Genomic DNA, 18,670 nt, shown 5'->3' with positions numbered 1-18,670 from the left:
AACTAAGAAATATTCGTCTTTGGAAGAAAGAAGAAATAACGATGAAAATGTAAAGATACTTAGTAGAGAATGAAAAAGAAAGCACTCCAAGTAAGTGTTTATGATGATAGATAAACACTAATTACCAAAATCCTACTGCAAACATCATGCTGAATGGGGGAATTTTATATGCATTCACTTCATGATCTTGAACAAAAAATAACGTGCACTTTACCACAGCTATATAGCATAGCACTGGGGGCCCTGGAGAAGGCAATTATGCGGCCCGGTGCAGTGACTCTCTCCTGTAACCCCAGCATTTTGGGAGGCCGAGGCAGGCATATCACCTGAGATCAGAAGTTTGAGAGCAGCCTGACCAACAGGGAGAAACCCCATCTCTACTAAAAACACAAAATTAGCTGGGCTTGGTGGTACATGACTATAATCCCAGCTGCTCGGGAAGCTGAAGCAGGAGAATCACTTGAACCTGGGAGGCGGAGGTTACAGTGAGCTGAGATTGTGCCATTGCACTCCAGCAAAGGCAACAAGAAAGCAACTCTGTCTCAAAAAATTGAAAAGGGCAATTATGCAAGAAAAAGAAATAAAGCAAAAAAAAAAAAAAAAAAAAACACCAAAAATGAAAAGGTATAATGATCACTATTGAAAAGTGATGTGACCACTTACACAGATCATTCATATAGACTTAATAATCCAAGGCAGACAGATAGGAGATGAACATAAATCAACAGCATTTCTTTTTATCAGCAATAACTAACAAGAAAATATAATATGAAATAAGGTAAAACACAATAGCGATACAATCTTTAAAAATCACGGGATTTTTCTAAAAGGAGTGAACAAGCCCTTTCCAGAGAAAATATAAAACTCTTGCAAAGAATACTTTTCAAAGACTTGAACATATAGAAAGATTTACCAAATTTATGTATGAGATGCCAACATGATAAAAAAGAAGCATTTTCTTATAATTAGAATGCATTGCTAAGGTACTTTGGTGAAAACTGACTTTTCTATAATGTCAAAAGTATTAAAGTCTATATATAAACATAGATATATATGTACACACATACACATAAACATGGGAAGAGTTTTAAAATAGCTCTCTGTGAAAAAGGAAGAAACAAAACGAAACCACAGTGCAATGCCATCCGTGTATGTAAAATACATAAAAATAAAACAATACAAATGAATATACATAAGTGGCCTTATTAAACATGTTGGACTGGATGCCTGTGAAAGGAGGCAAATGAGGATGGAGGTGAGAGGAAAAAATGACTAAAATAACACAAAATACAGGGCATTTTTTCAAGGACCAATTATGAAGGTTGGCTATTAACAAAATGTGGTCTGTAAAAAAGTAAGATGTGGGGGGAAAAAAATGACATTGGGGGGGAAAACTGAGGTAGAAATCAGAATGTATGACTGGGTGCAGTGGCTCATTCCTGTAATCCCAGCACTTTGAGAGGCCAAGGTGGGTGGATCATCTGAGGTCAGGAATTTGCGACCAGCCTGACCGACATGGCAAAACCTCATCTCTACTGAAAATACAAAAATTAGCCAGGCATGGTGGTGTGCACCTGTAATCCCAGCTATTTGGGAAGCTGAGGCAGGAAAAATCAGTTGAACCCAGGAGGTGGAGGTTGCAGTGAGCTGAGATCACACCATTGTACTCCTGCCTGGGTAACAAGAGTGAAACTCCAAGAAGGAGAAAGAAACAGAAACAAGAGAGGGAGGGAGGGAGGGAGGAAAGAGAAGGAGGGAGGGAAGAGAAAGAGAAAAGAAAGAGAAAGGAAGAAAGAGAAAAAGAAAGAAAGAGAGAGAAAGGAAGGAAGAAGGGAGGGAGGGAGGAAAGAGAAGGAGGGAGGAAAGGAAGGAGGGAGGAAAGAGAAAGGAAGAAAGAGAAAAAGAAAGAGAGAGAAAGGAAGGAAGAAGGAAGGGAGGGAGGGAGGAAGGAAGGAAGGAAAGAAGGAGGGAGGGAGTGAGATAGGAAGGAAGGGAGGGAGGGAGATGTACATACATACTCTAGGACTTAGTATTAGAAGCTACTAAATCATGAGAACAATAATAAAGAAAACCTGTAATACTTGATGGGTCATAAAAATAAGTGCTTTCAGATTAATTATTTTCAAAAAAAAGAAGTCCCTAAGAAATTTACACTATTCAAACTACATATTCATGTTCAAAATAAGGAACATTCTTTTGTCTTCCAAGTTCTCTGGATTGGAGAGGGTAAGCACATATTCTACCGACAGCCCCCTTCCTGGGTTCTTTTTTTGGCCTTGGTAGAAGGCAGGTTGCATTGTAGATCTCCAATTATACCACTTGGTATATTTTCCTATAGTTATTCATTTTAAAATAAGGTGACTATAGGAAAATTTATTTATAAAAGAAAAATATATGAAAAAATAATATATAATCAATACATGTTTGGCTTTTAGTACCAAATTTCTTAGTAATACATATTTGGATATTTTATGAGTACAAGATAGTTTCATTATAATTCTTATTTTGTTTATTATGGCATTGTACTTTAAATTAAACCCAAATAAAGTGAATCAAAGCTGGCCTATTGCAATTACATGGTTCAGTTCTTTCTTCAAAAGGACCAGAACACCACGCTTTAAAAAAATATAGTCAGCATCTGAAAAACCACAAATCCCAAGTGCTGCTTCCTAGTAATGAATATAGAAAAATATTCAATTAATTATGATTAGACTCAATCAAAATTATATAAAACTACTTATCATTGCAGCAAGGAAAATAATTGTGTATGCTGCCACAACTAAAAAAGAAAAACATAAAATCGAATGAATTGAAAATTGTCACTATCTTTCTAAGGCATCACATAGCACTTGACAGATGTTATCATACAAGCCACAGGAAGCTTTGCTGTGGTGAAGTATTTTTAAATGTTGGATTATGTATTAGAATGGGGTGACTTCCAGAAAACAAACCCACGGCCACTGACTCAATAAGCAGGAGCAGCTTTCAGCACTTTGGACAGTGACCTTTACCTGCTGTTTTCACATGCTGGTGAGCAAGCTGGTTGGAATGTTCTTATTCTGCTGTCACACACAAAAAAATATACCGATTAAATGTGAGACTCTGAAATTCTTCGCTTACTGAGAAACATTTAAGATCATTATAGAATTCATTTTATTCATGCAATAAATCTACTTAGTAATGAAAAAGAAGAACCCACTTGCAAATATGGAGAAATATTTCCTTAGGCAGTCACACCAGATAAATTATTCACCTCCAACAATGTGTCACAAAATGTAATGCCAATAAACTTTTTTTCAATGCAGCGTTCACACATCCAGGAATGAGCACCCATGAAGTGTTCATGCCTCTCCTGGTTTTTCTTAAAAGTGTGCCTTGTGCATGACTCAGGATTTCTCCTGCATTGATAATAAGAATGGAGCCTGTTCAAGAGAAACAGACTCTGAAAATAAATTTCTTTTTTGCATTGGCTTGATACGTGCTTCTAAATTAATTGCTTAAGGAAAATGTAAGCATTCTCTTATTTGCTTAATTTATTAATTTATTTTATTTGTATGCCATTTAGGGGTACAAGTGCAGTTTTGATACACAGATATATTGCACCGTGGTAGTCTGAGCTTTCAGTGTGACCATCACTCAAATAGTGTCCATTGTATTCATTACATAATTTCTCATCCCTCGAATTCCCCATCCTCCCAGCCTTCTGAGCCACCACTGTCTCTTACGCTATGCTCTGTCCGTGAGTACAGATTGTTTAGCTTCCATTTATAAGTGCATTCTTAAAAGTTCATTAAGTGAGTACAGATTGTTTAGCTTCCATTTGTGAGTGTATTTTTAAAAGTTCATTAAGTATCTAGGATCTTTTCACATTTCCAAAACTTGCTCAGTAACTCTTGTTCATGTAACCCTACAACCTGTTGATAACTACCTTATTGGTAGATATAATGACCTCCTCTTAAAAATTAGAAAACCAAGCCTCAGAGAGGTCAAGCGACTTGCTAAAGGACACACAGCTAGTAAATTGTGGACTAGGCTTCAAAACCAGCTTTGTCCCACTCAATATATAATGCTCTATTTATCATGATGCCAATTCACTATAATATGTTTTACATATGATTTTTGCTCAGAATGACCTCCTCTTAAAAATTAGAAAACCAAGCCTCAGAGAGGTCAAGCGACTTGCTAAAGGACACACAGCTAGTAAATTGTGGACTAGGCTTCAAAACCAGCTTTGTCCCACTCAATATATAATGCTCTATTTATCATGATGCCAATTCACTATAATATGTTTTACATATGATTTTTGCTCAGGGGTTTATCTCATGTATAGCAAAATATCAATTTAAACTGTATAGTTCATTTTATTAACATAAAATAAAACATGTTTATGACATTGAACTGCCAGATATATCTCCAGAAGCCCTGAAGTGACTAGCTTTGGGTGGAAAATAAATCCACCTCAGCCTTCTTTCATTCTGTATCTCACTGATATATGTCCAGATGGGCCAGGCCTTTTTTTTTGTTAGGAGAAAGCAAGTAGGTGATTCCTTGCCAAAATTCACACCCCTACTCAGAGAAGAATAATACTATCATGTAATAGTCCATAAAGAATCCTCCTGTCTGTGGTGATGAAGGCAGAAGAGAGAAAGAGCAGGGGTCTGGGAGGCAGCCTGGGATAGACGGGAGCCCATCTTAGAAGAGTATCTGGTCACACCTCACTGCAATGTCAGGACACAAGGTTGATAAAACCAGTGCTAGCCTCAAGGATTGGTGTAGTGATACAGAGCTTGGGACCTGGAGTTAGTCCACAACAACATGCCCTTGTGCAAGTTACTGAACACTCCTGTGCTTAAGTTCCTTGATTTGGACAAAGGAGATCACACAATATACCTTGTAAGGTACTACAAGAGTTCAAAGAGTTTATAAGGCGGTAGTTGAACAAGTCCCAGCCATTATCATCACCCTAATCACCATCATATCACTTTTCCACTCCCAGTAATGTGACTTTTAAAAATGTTCAGTACTATTTTCTCCAGGAAACCTCCAAAGGACACTGACATACGGGTGTGAGAGGCCAGAAACAATCTCCCTTCCATTCCTCCCTATGTGCTTTCCTGAAGAAAATATACCATCTTCTAATATAGCTATGAGCTCTGGACAACAAGACTAGGACCCTTATCAATGTGATGGAGGCAGTGGAATGCCTTACAAATTAACTAAATAACAGTGCCCACTGATTATTTAAATGGAAGGAAGGAAAATGTCATCCATATCATATCAAAATAACTACATGCAAAAATCAAAATAGATAGAAAAAGAAACACAAAAATGTGCTGCACGTCTTTGTGAATTAAAAATCAAAATAAATTTGATTTTGAAGAGGTTCATTTTTCCCTTAAACATCCTTTAATTGAATTAGTCAAGTGTGGTGGCATGTGCCTGTAGTTCCAGCTACTTGGGAGGCTGAAGTGGGGGTATCCATTGAGCCCAGGAGGTCGAGGCTGCAGTGAGCTGTGATTGTACCACTGCACTCCAACCTGAGCAACAGAACAAGACTTTGTGTGAAATAAAGAAAAAATCCTTTCACTGATATTCAACCGACTAGACAGAACATCCGTTTCAGAAGAAAGTTTCAGTGAAAGAATGAAGTCATTTTCAATAGCGTGCCTCTTTAAAAATGAAAGAAACTTTTATGACTATCTCACTTAGAGCAGATTCATAATAATTTCATTGTACTATCATTAATAGACTAGGTGTTCATGTGTATCTGCCTGTGTATATTTATGCAAAATAATCTGAGAAATCTCAAGATAACCATGATGACATCTTGACTTACAGTTTGTAAACCAGCATTGGAAAAGACAAAGGTCAATTTCATCTGATGGCTTGAATTCTGAATAAAGTGGTGAAGGTCAGTTGGATGCCAATGATAAAATGAAACATATGGCTTTGAAGGAACAGAGAAGTCATGAGTAGGCATTTTTCAAGGAGGAAGCAGCTGACAAGGAATGGAAAAAAACAAGCTAAAGAAGAAAGAAACTGGGGAATAAAAAGGTACCATGGTGAAGAATCGAAAGGCAGCAGAGGCTCCAATGGCAGGGCCTTGGGGAAGATTCTTTTAAAAATGGGATATTTTAGACAGCAGTAACCAAAGTCCAATTTTTCCCCTATGAAGTAACTGACAATTATTCATCAAATCTCACAAAATCTGACATCCAGTTTATGATGCCCAGGTAAGGTAAGGTATTGTTAAATAACATGAATTGAGAAGTTACTATATGCCTAAAGAGGTCAAAATTCAAAATCTGGTAGATAGAGGTCAGAATTCAAACTCTCATCTGCCTGACTCCAGAGCCCATTAACTTCCACTCAGTGAATTACCTTTCTTACTGAGAATGGCCACTTTGGCAAGTTGCTTTTATGCTGCAAGAGTTTTCAGGGACTCTATTTAATGGGACTTTGTGCCAGGTTCTGTGCTAAGTACTGGGGCTACAGAGATGAATCAGAAATGTATTCTTCAAGTCTCTCATGCATCGAGATCACAATATTGTGACTGTTAAGTGTTCTAGGCACTTCATAGAAGATGAAGATGGTTACAGTGTTTTCTTAACAATAATAGCAATTAAGTAACTCCTGACGATATTGCAGTTAATTTTTTATCCCCAGGCAATTATTTGGGGTATCAAGAAAGCTGTGAAAATAAGACACGCAGAAATGATGAGCAGATGATAATGACAACATTTTTAAAGGCCAGGAGGAAAATTCAATTTATGGTCCATCCTGTCCTTGGCAAATAGTCAGTTTCCTCCCTCTCTGTTTTGCTGCTAATCACAAGTGAATGTGAATCTGGCTTGTTTACTTCTTTGATCTGTTTGCTCACTGACATTCACACAGCTTTGAAACTAGGGTTTTTATTTCCTTTGTCATCTTGACGAATGCCTGGACAAATACATAGCAAAATGACTGTGAAGCCCAATAAAACCAATTCAACAGGGGAACTTAGGATATGGGGAAGGCAAGATGACATCTTATAAACAAGGAGATAACCTATGATGCCATATACTGTGTTGTGTGAAGTTTTGGAGAAATAGGCCTCAAAGTTTTGACTCATAAAAAGTTGTGCTGCTGGCCAGGCATGGTGGCTCACACCTGTAATCCTAGCACTTTGGGAGGCTGAGGCAGGTAGATCACCTGAGGTCAGAAGTTTGAGACCAGCCTGGTCAACATGGAGAAACCCCATCTCTACTAAAAAATAAAATACAAGAAAAAAAAACTAGCTGGGCGTGGTGGTGCACACCTGTAATCCCAGCTACTCGGGAGGCTGAGGAAGGAAGATTGCTTGAACCAGGAGGTGGAGGTTGCAGTGAGCTCATATTGTGCCACTGCACTCCAGCATGCACGACAAGAGTGAGACTCCATCTCAAAAATAAATAAATAAATAGATAGATAAATGTTTTTTTGAAAAGTGTGCAGCTTAAGCTGAATATTAAAACTAGATATAAAGGCAAATGAAGTGAAGAACCAAAGCGGTTACCTAGACAGTTTCTATATGAACTATTTCTTTAGGAAATGTCTATATAATTAAGAAAAAAATATTTTCTGGTCAATTGGTCAATGATTTTGATTCTCTGCCTGATATTTCAGCAGTATACAATAGAAAGTCAAAGAGAAGCATCTGGATAATCCAAGTGAAGACCAACTTTCCCCATATTTATCTGGATAATTTAATCCTAAATTGTATGTAATCTAGATTCCATGGTAATTACAGCTATTTTTCATGTTTCATCCTTCAGCTCAACTCAAAAGCTGCCTCCTCAGAGAAATCTTTCTAGACCCCAGACTAAGCAAAGTGCCCATGTTAATCACTCCAGATGATGCCTTCTCCCTTGCTTGCATAGGACTATATGTTTGTAATGTCTGTCTCTTCCTTAGAGTAAGCACTGCAGAGGACAGGATCTGGAATGAGTCTCTCTAGCCCTGGCTCGGTGCCTGGCACATAGCAGGTACTCAGAACAGGCTGTGAACATGAAGATTGAATGCAAATCTTAGAAGCCATGGAAATACAGATGAATGACAGCTCTCTAGCACTTCCCAGACTGGGCAGTTGTATGTACATCTACATGCATTTGTGTTTGGTTTATGATTAATTAATATCCAGCAGAATTATGGATTTCTTTCCTAACATGAATGGCATATTTTAAATGGTAGGAAAAAGAAAAATTTGATGAGGTTCTTACAATGAAACACTTGAACAGGTGCTCCCGACTTCTGCCCTAAGAACAGACTCTGAATAGTTTCTTCCAGCTATGACTTCCTGCTGACCCATCTCAGATGCCCTTGTAGTAAGTGGCACGTGTGTGAGAGATGGCTGTGTGGGCCTGAGACAGTATGGGGCTCAGAACAACCACGGCTGACTAGTCTTCAAAAGAATCAAGTTTAGGAAGTTGGCCTGAGTAGTATCATCAGAACTATCACCATCATTGGAACCCTATTCAGGTCCATAATCTTTCAGAGACTGAAAACAAAAACATCTAGATTTTGAGCTTTTTAAGCTACCTTTTCTTCAGTTATTCATGCATGCATGCATTCAACAAATATTAATTGAGCACTTGTTATGTGCCAGCCACAAAGTGAGGCTCTAAATTTAGTGCAGGGCCTGAAGCAAAGCAGGTGCTCAATCAAAACGATGTTTAGATGGACGGTCACATGTCTGGCCATGAGAGGTTTCTGAAAGGAGAGAGCTTCTTGCTTGAACTGAGCCTTGATTTAAATTAATCATGGGAAAAGAATTTCTCTTCTGTTTCATATAAGCCTTGCCTCCCCTACCTGCATTGATTTTGAAGTGCTGGTATGTTTTTTTAATTTGAATGCACTTTTTATCAGAAGGCCAGTGATAATATGGTTCTATATAATCTTATACCTAGAAATGTGTATTTTAAAACAAAAGAAGTACAAAATTTATCCTTATCCTTTAGACTTATGCTCTTAAAAATTCCTATCATGTACATACATATATAAATATATGTCTGTCTATCTTTTATCTATCTAATCTAACCTTGACATATATTGCACAAAGACATACAATTCAGTTTGAACTAAAATCTTTCTGGTTTGAAGAGATCAGATGTTGCAAATTTCCTCATATTACTTTGCAAATAGCCCAATACAGATTCAACCATGACTCCTACATGAAAGAAGTGACATGTGACAATCTCCTTAGTCAAAAAATTGACAACCTCATGATGGTTGTCAAACTGATTATTCCATTGGGTTTATTTAATTGGTTAACTGAGTGAGTCATTATTTACAGATAACAAGCTGAAAACAAAAACGTCTCACAAAAAAAAAAGGGATAGTAAGAAATAGTGTTCTTATATGACTCACTCAATTAACCAATTAGATAAACAATGGCCCAACAGAATAATCCATTTGACAACCACCATGAGGCTGTCAATTTTCTGAGTAAGGAGATTGTAACATGTCACTTCTTTCATGTGGGAGTCATGGTTGAATCTGTACTGGGATATTTGCAAAGTAATATAAGAAAATTCACAGCATCTAGTCTCTTCAAACCAGAAATATATTAGTCAAACTGAATTGTATGTCTCTGTGCAATATATATATATCAAGATTAGATTAGATAGACACATATTTACATAAGCATTTTTAAGAGCATAAGTCTAAATGACAAGGAGAAATTTTGCACTGTCTTCTTTCGTTTTAAAATACACATTTCTAGGTGTAAGACTGTATATAACCAAATTATTTCACTGGGAAATAAGAAAGTCTTCTCTTTCATTTACTTTCCCTTAAAACACCCAATGATCAGCTTGTGACAAATCAACGCAATGGAATTTTGACTTTTTTTTATTAGCGGGGAAAAGGTGACCTAGGGAGGCAGATCACCTGACATTTGCTCTGACAAATACTTTATTGGAAAGTTACTCTTTTCCAGACTGCTTCATTTATATCAGAACAGGACACTATTTGTGTGTCTGAGATGTGCTCCCATATAGCAACATAGCTGCAGGCCTGACAGAAAGAACTGCACCCATCCATGCTCTTGGAGAACGTCATGGCAATACATCTGCCCTTGGCATCTCTTCTGTGACCCTCAGAATAGAAATCTCCCCCACCACAGATCAAGACAGCTTGGTCTGAGCTCACCTTCTCTATGCTCAGTGTCCATCCCTCCAACTGAATCCCACCGAGAGGCCACCAGGCTCAGAAGGTTCGATTCTGGGAAAATGGCCCATCGAGGAGTGGCCTGAACCATCTTTTAATAGCTACATAGAAATGTCACAAATTTGTAGGCTATTTTTAAAAAAGCTTTTCTTCAACTATCACTACACTAGATTCCAATTGTCCCAGAAGTAAAATTTCTTCCATGGGCTCTTCTCTTCTCCAAAGTGTAAACTGCCTGAGCTAGCTAGGAGCTTCCTGCATACTGGATCCCGCCTAATGAAATATTATTTAATCACAAAGGTAATGGCAGGTAGGATGAGACAGGGCAGGAATTTAGAGAAGTAAAATCTTTGCTTTAAATTAAGTTTATTTCCCTCTAAACAAAGGATAACACGGGATTCAACATTCAATTTCCAACCAGGAATGGAACTAAAATGAGTGGAGTACCTACTGAGCACTCTCAGACAGTTTACATAACTATCTCACGTAGAGCCAGCACACTGGTAGTGGCAAAGTCTAATTACCAACCCCAATGAAGTAGCAAGAACTTAAGTAATTTTGTTGAAAGCCACAAAATGAGTCAAGCTGAGCATCCAAGTCAGGTTTCTCTGTTTGTCAAGTCAAATTTCCTAACCAGAGAACCTTCTATTTTTCAAGCTCTAGTGCAGGTCATCAGTCACTTGCTCGTTTCCAAATTGGAGGTAAAAGGCTCTATCTGTACAGTGATCCACTGGCTCTTCAGAAACCTGCTCAGTATGCAACTTTTCAGACAAGTGATCAGAAGACTCATGCAACCAGTTGCAAAATAAATGCAGAAAATGACAAACAAGTATATTTCTCACATAGACACCGGCTGGCTGGATTTGAGGGCTGCTGCTGTGGTGCTCAACACACTTTGAATCCCCAAGTCCCAAGGATGAAATGGAAAGCCCCAGACAGAGAAGACAACGGCATCAAAGAACTGGAAAGATAATCAGAGGAAGAGACTTGCACATGAGAGGCATGGCTAGATCTGACAGCACCCAAGGGAATGAGCCTTTGGCCCAAAATTTCTCCAGCTGGTTTACAAGATGATATTAATTCTGATGTTGAAATATTCACCTATTCATTCCTGCATTTCTTCTGTGGGGCTTCCTATTGAAGAACTTCCAGTCACTTGGAACAGACTGGGAACATTCCCAGGTTGGAACTGGGTGACCACTTAGGAAAGTCATGAGGTGTGGACACAGGATGGGTAAGTTTGATTGGAGGCAAAGAGGCGGGCTGGGGGGACTGAACACACGGCAGGCCAGTGGCCCTGGGCGGGAGGCCAGTCTACTGGGGGAAGTTGTATCATGATACAATCTAAGGGAGAGCCTTTGCAGAGAACAGCCAAGAAAACAGAGCTTCTGGTTTGGCTTTAACTAGAAACTGAGAGCATTAAATGTCTGGGTAGGATCAGACCGTGCCTAAGGCTCTCCAGTAGCTTCCAATGCAGTGAGAATCAAATGCCAGCTCCTTGAAACAGCTTGTACCATGCACTGGTGGCCAAATCTCTGAAATCCCACAACCCCTTCTCCTGCACTCTCTTTGCCTTCCTCTGCTCCACCTTTATCGGCTTCTTTGTGTTCAAACGCAAGGCACTCGTGCCTCCTTTGGGCATTTCACCACATTCTCTCTCCCTGGAATCCTCTTCCAATGGCCTCTACATGCCGGGCTCCTTCTCAGCATTTGGACTTTTGTGTAAATGTCTCCTCTTCATAGAGGCCCGCTCCTCATCACACCAACCAAAAATGCCTCCTCGCCTCCAAAATAATTTATCCATAGCACAGTCTCCTCTTTGCAGCTTTCAAAACAGTTATCACAGTGTGGTAGCTTCTTGATATTAATTTATCCACCTGTGTATTGTCTGGACTTTTCCACCAGAAAAAAAATGCCCCTGAAAGCCAGGCTCTTACTCATCTTAGTGTACTTGGCAGGCAAGAACAATCATAGCAATACTTACATAACCTTCATTATGAGCCAGATACTGTTTTTAGTACTTTACGTATATTAATTCACTGAATCCTTTGGGGAGGAATTATTGCTCTCACCATCTTCCAGATATAAAGCCACAGTGCAGAGAGGTTCAGTAACTTTCCCAAAGTCACACATCCAGGAGGACAAGAGCTGGGAACATAAAGAAGCTGACTCCCAAGTGGAAACTCTAACTGCTCTGCTCTCCTGCTTCTATGTGTTTGAGGGAGGATGGGAGATTTCCTGGCAGGAGGCACAAAGGCTATGGGGGGTCTCATATCAGCCTGCCTGTACCCAGTTCTCCTCACCTGTGCTTCCCTCTGTGCCCTCTGTTCTGAGGATCCCACGTACCAGAAGAAGAACAAGACATGGTGGGACCACACTGCTGCATCAGGAGAGGGAATGGGTTTGCTCAGTGCGATCCTCAGAGGCTGAGCTGTGTCTTCCACATCTTTGTGGGATGCCTAGCACAGTGCCTGACATATAAGAGACTTTGAAAGGAAGAGAGGGAAGTTTCCACACTGGGAAGGGTGAGGAGGGCTTTCCTGGCAGAAAGAAAAGCACAGGCGAATGTTTGAGCTTATGAGCAGGGATGGTGCAGGCAGGAAAAGCTGTGGGCTACAGAGCAGGGGACTGCAGAGTGGAAGAAGAGGCTGGAGAGAGAGGCTGGAGGGTAACAAGAGTTCTGAATGCCCAGCGAGGGAATTCAGGCTATTCCCCACTACTGATTGTTTTCATTTTATTGAGGTGTACACCTCAATAAAATGAAAACAATCAAGTGTACAGTTGATGTCTTTTGACAAAATGTACACATTCACTTAACCCACACCACAATTATGATCATCAACATTTCTATCACCCTAAAAAGTCTGCTTATCACTAAAGGTTTTATCGAACAGAGTGATACGGATTGGTGTTTCAGAACGATGATTCTGCAGATGGTGCGAAGAGGGGGTGGGTAAAGGAGGGGTGGGAGCTGATGTCTTCAGTCATGGAGCAAGACAGATCCACCAGCAGCCACCCACTTTAAAACACTCCATGGAACATTGCTAATTCGCAGACTTTGTCAAAATGCCAAAAGGAAAATAGCACAAAACAGCAAAACTGGTCTGCGTGGGCTAGGCGTAGGGGATTTTGTGAGTGCAAGAGATTGCTGCCGATCAATAAAACCACAGTAATCCATACTAATCATGAGGAGAGATGATGGCCATTTTTGCTGGATCTGTGGGTTTTATGACTCTAGGCACTGTCTCTGAGACCCATTCCAACCAACCTCTCTGAGAAAATTAGCTGCCAACATGACACACGATCCAGACCAACAGACCAGGAGAACATAAAGTGTTTGACATCCACTGCAGTCTATTGCACTGAGTGCGGCTGTCACCAGAGCCACTGCAGCAGCAGAGAGGCAGCCTGACCCAGCCAGTCAAGACACATGTGCCACCAACTCACAATACCAAATACCCAAACTCTTTGTGCTCAGAAATAGTTCATCAGTCTTGGGAAGTACTTACTGTATGTTTTACATAAATCAACTGATTCAACAATCTTAACAACCCTATCAGGTAAGCAGTATTCATAGCTCCATTTTAGAGATGATGAAGCAGAGGCACAGAGAGGGCTGGCCACTTGCCTAAGATCACACAGCAGAGCATGTTTCAGAGCCCGGTTTCAAAAACCCTGACAGCATGACACCGTGCTTTCCTGCCTTTTCCACAGCATAATAGTTAAGAGCACAGGTTTCAGAGCCACACTGATTGAGATCCACATTCTGGTTCTGTCACTAACCAGCTGTGTGACATCAGACTTCATCTCTCTGAGCCGTAGTTTCCTCATCTGCAGAATGGACAGAGCTGCTGTGAAGACTTAAATGTGTAAAGGCACCTGGCACAGAGTGAGTCCACTATGAAGATGGGATGTAATAATATTTATTTGGGAGCTCACAAACCCTGTTTATTCCAAGATATTTAAACCTCACAGCCACCTAAAAAAAAAAAAAACCTAAATACAAATTGACTTTTGTTGATTTAATTCAAAGCTTATTATTCCATTAGATCAGGAAAAATTTCCCTAGAAGCATTTGTCCATTTGAAAAATATTAAGTACTTGCCTGATGCCAAGCACTGTTCTAGTTTCTGAAGTTACAATGGTGAACCTAAAAGGAAAATCACTGACCTCAGGGCGGGGATAGTCAGATATTTTTAAAGTATTTTTAAACCAAGTTTGTATAATATTCTTTTTAATTTTAAAAATCTAACAAATCAGGCCAGGCACAGTGGCTCATGCCTGTAATCCCAGCATTTTGGGAGGCTGAGGTGAGCGGATCACCTGAGGTTAGGAGTTCAAGACCTGCCTGACCAACACAGTGAAACCCCATCTCTCCTAAAAATACAAAAATTATATAGGTATGGTGGCGCACACCTATAGTTGCAACTATTCAGGAGGCTGAGGCAGGGGAATTGCTTGAACCTGGGAGACAGAGGTTGCAGTGAGCCAAGATCACATCACTGCACTCCATCTCCAAAGGAAAAAAAGAAAAAAAAATCCAACAAATCAGCTACATCTCTCTAATAAGGCTGCGGAGGTAATCTAAAAAATTTAATGTGTCTTTGTCTTTTGACTGGAATTATGCCAACCCATGGACTGACACTGCAGTCTCATAAGAAATCTACTTAATTAAAAAATTTTGGTGGTCAAAGTCTTTGAAAATACAGACCTACAAAGACAAACTAAATAACAGTAATTTTAAAAAATGTTTTAAACCTTTGATGATTAAAAACAAGCAAAAAATAAAAACCCTGGGCTAAAATAAATCATTGGATGATGTCTGAGGCCCCTTCAACAATCAGAAAGCAATGGTTCTCTTTGGTCAATTTTAAACATTTCTATTGCAGACTTATTTGCTCTACCGATTTTCCCAGTGAACACGACAGGCACGTGAAGCAAGAAAAAAATTCCAGGCTGGTAAATGAATGTCTGACTGATTCTTTCTCATATCTCAGCTCAACTGGGACTTCTTTCAAGAATCCCCCATAACCATCCTAGCTAAAGCAGCCCCACACCCTTCTGCCTCTACCCATCACCCTACTTCATTTCTCTGTTGCTTAACACCACCTGAAATCATTTCGTTCATTGATCAGTTACTTGTTTTTTGTCTGACTCACATATTAGAATGTAAGCTCCATTGGCGAGGGTCTCGTCTGCTTTTTCCCACAGCATCCCTAGCAGCCAGAATGCTGCCTGGTGCACATACTTGTTGAGGGAGTACATGAATAGCAAAAAATGGTGTATTCCTGTGAAAGGGTCTCCTAGCTCAGATGCAGTTAGGAAGAAGAAGCAGGTACATATTACTAAGTTCTCCTTAAGTAGCCTATAAAACAGGGTAGGGGTGGGGGCTGTCTTTTATTCATTCATTCACTGGACAGATGTTTATTGAGCGTCTACTGCAGACCAAGTACTGGATCTGGTGCTGGCTACATGGAGCAGAGTGAAATAGACCTAGTGGGTTCTTAAAGAAGACATTATTGCATAAGCCCAGGACTGGAAGTTCTGCAAAGCATACACTGATGAGGCTACTTCAGAGATATAAAATGTATCTAAAACTACTATGGTCCCTGGAGCATAGTAAGCACCCAATAACTGATGATGATAATGATAATGATGAGGAGGAGGAGGAGGAATACAATGAGATGATAGTGATTACTACTACTTCATATGCAGAAAAATAAAGTAACTTCTTCATCATCAAGTGTAACCTCAGACACCACATGAGTAATAAATATCTAAAAGGGTCATTAAAAAAATATAAATCATCTTCCCCTGGACTAACTAGGGGAATTCACTATAGGTTCTCTCTGCAGAGAAGAAGAATCACCACGGGCAAGACTGATGATGTGTTTCACCAAAAGCTGCATCCTTGCCATCATTTATATTATTAATAAGGTACCTGGGGCTTCTGGTTCTGAAAGAGACAGAATGATTACACTCTATTCTTTCTCCCCCACTGATTATAACTAAAATCTCTGGACAACTTAGATAAAGCAATCGTATGAGAGGATTCTAAACAGTAAATGCTAGCAGGCATGCTGGAGTGGAAAATTAACACTCAAAGAACAACCAAGACAGCAGTGAGTTTCCTGGTTTAATTTTTTTTTCAAATCTCCCAGCTTAGACTCTAGGGTGGCTCAAATCCCAGAACTGCACAGAAGGCACAAATGGAAAAATCCCCAAGAGAAACTTCATTTTTCTAGCCAGAAGACTGGGAAGGGGGACCCCTGTAGAACACAGAACATGGGAGGTATCCCCTTTTCCCCACTTTTTCCTCTGCTGGCCCTGTCCAAAGGCAAGTCCCAGGTAAGAACCAGCACTCCCACAGCAGCTGCAGAAATATTGGCCATAAAGGCACCCACAGTTCTAAGAAAATCCCACTCGTTGACCAGAAAAATTGGCCTCTTTGGTCTGAAGAGCATGGGAGAAACTTCCTTATTTCTCTTCCCCACCCCCAACCTCCACTCCTATCTCACCATTTTTCCCCCTTCACAAAAAGTGTGGAACTGTGCAGGGAGGCTAAACTTCAGATTTCTACTAGAAAACCAAGAAAAAGGGACTCCGGGAGCCAGAGACTATGAAGGCAATCACAAATTGAAAGGGATGGCAAAAACTATCTTCTAAATCTAAGTATGAAATCCTCGTTCATGCCTAAGCTGTGCATATACAGAATCAACTCAAAGCAGTATAGCAAAACCTCTGAGAACTGAACTATAGCAGAGACCATCCCTCAGATTCTAGACTGACCCCAAGTGGCACATCTGGAGAAGAAACCAAATAGTACCACAAAGGCTGGGAAAACTAAATTGGCATCGGATCCAGAGCCTACAGGAGGTAGGGCAGCCCTTGCCATCTGAACCTTACTGAGTTGATTACCCACTTGCCAAAAAAAAATAATAATAATAAATCGACATTCTTCATAGGATAACAGAACTAAATTCTTGTAATATAATATTTAAAATCTACAGAATGCAGTTTGTGATAAGATCAGTAATAACCCCTGCAAAGATGTCTAATTCTTAATCCCCAGAACCCGTGAATATGTTTCCCTTCATGGTAAAAGAGATTTTGCAAATGTGATGAAGTTAAGGCTCTTGAGATGGGAAGATTTCCTGGATTGCCTAAGTGGGCTCAAGGTAATCACAGGGCCCTTGTATAAGAGCAGCAGGAGGATCAGAATCAGACAAAAGGGAAATGTGAGGACAATACCAGAGGTTGAAGCGATGGGTTTTGCAGATGGAGAAAGGGGCCACAAGAAAAGGAATGCAGGCACCTCTAAAGATGGAAAAGGCAAGAAGTGTATTCTCCCTTAAAGCCTCCAAAAGACGTGCAGCTCTGCCAACATCTCAATTTTAGATTTCTGATCACCAAAACTATAAGAGTAAGTTTGTTTTAAAGCAAGAGTTTGCAGTACTTTGTCAGTCTTTTTTCCTAAGTTTGTTTAACTTTACTTTTGGAAGAACTGGTACCTTGACTTGGGCTATAAGCAGAAGAAAATGAGAGCTGATGCAGATCTATGAAGCTAGATCACTTTCCTCCCTCAAGTCTGTCTCCTACGGCGATGGCAGAGACCTTAAGGGCTCAAATATAGTCATTCCTCAGAATCTATTGAAGACTGGTTCTAGGTCCTCCTTCGTGGATACCAAAATCCACAGATGCTCAAGATTCCTACATTAAATCGTGTAATATTTGTATATAACATATGCACAGCCTGCCATATACTTTAAATCATCTGCATTACTTGTAATACCTAATACAATGTAAATGCTACATAAATCATTGTTATACTGTATTGTTTAGGGTGTAATGACAAGAAAAAAGCCTGTACACCCAGGCTGGAGTGCAATGATGCAATCTCAGTTCACTGCAACCTCCACTTCTTGGGTTCAAGTGATTCTCCAGCCTCAGCCTCCCAAGTAGCTGGGATTACAGGTGCATGCCACCATGTCTGATATATTTTCAGTAGAGATGGGGTTTCACCATGTTGGCCAGGCTGGTCTCAAACTCCTGACCTCAGGTAATCCACCCACCTCTCCCTCCCAAAGTGCTAGGATTACAGGTGTGAGCCACTGCATCTGGCCTAAAATAATATTTTTGATCCATGGCTAGAATCCACAGATGCAGAAGCCAAAGACATGAGGGGCTGACTGTACTAAAAAACACAAACACATAAACACCCATAATTTTGTAATTTTTTTTGAGACGGAGTTTCGCTCTTGTTACCCAGGCTAGAGTGCAATGGCACGATCTCGGCTCACCACAACCTCCGCCTCCTGGGTTCAGGCAATTCTCCTGCCTCAGCCTCCTGAGTAGCTGGGATTACAGGCACATGCCACCATGCCCAGCTAAATTTTTTTGTATTTTTAGTAGAGACGGGGTTTCACCATGTTGACCAGGATGGTCTCGATCTCTTGACCTCGTGATCCACCCACCTCAGCCTCCC

General features: G+C 40.1%; 1 protein-coding gene across 9 annotated transcripts in view; it reads right to left on the bottom strand.

Moving 5' to 3' along the window:
- Nucleotides 1–18,670, bottom strand: part of SV2B (synaptic vesicle glycoprotein 2B) — a 192,342-nt gene that overhangs the window by 109,848 nt on the left and 63,824 nt on the right. The gene's annotated exons all lie outside the window — the stretch shown is intronic.

Source organism: Callithrix jacchus, chromosome 6, assembly GCF_049354715.1.
Source record: "Callithrix jacchus isolate 240 chromosome 6, calJac240_pri, whole genome shotgun sequence".
Classification (NCBI taxonomy): domain Eukaryota; kingdom Metazoa; phylum Chordata; class Mammalia; order Primates; family Cebidae; genus Callithrix; species Callithrix jacchus.
This window is presented reverse-complemented; position numbering and strand designations above follow the sequence as displayed.